Source organism: Penaeus monodon, chromosome 27, assembly GCF_015228065.2.
Source record: "Penaeus monodon isolate SGIC_2016 chromosome 27, NSTDA_Pmon_1, whole genome shotgun sequence".
Classification (NCBI taxonomy): domain Eukaryota; kingdom Metazoa; phylum Arthropoda; class Malacostraca; order Decapoda; family Penaeidae; genus Penaeus; species Penaeus monodon.
The window spans coordinates 20,435,178-20,435,440 of NC_051412.1; positions in this window are offsets into that span (position 1 = coordinate 20,435,178).

Below are 263 nucleotides of genomic sequence, written 5' to 3' on the forward strand. Positions count from 1 at the left end.
TGAAAAATAGATATGCTATGTAGGGGACGGAGACCTCGAAGGATTGCATGTTAAACAAATGAACTGTAAAGTGTATAAAATAATGAGAACACTGGCAATTACACGATTGAACATTGGAAATATGAAAGATTAGTTTATCTGTACGCGTTCAAAAAAAGTGAAATCTCTCGAAACCTCTGCAGGGGAAGGTCACTCGTTATATAACATTTCTTTAGAGGATACATAAAAAACAGAGCATGCTCTCGCACACGTACTCGTGTCAG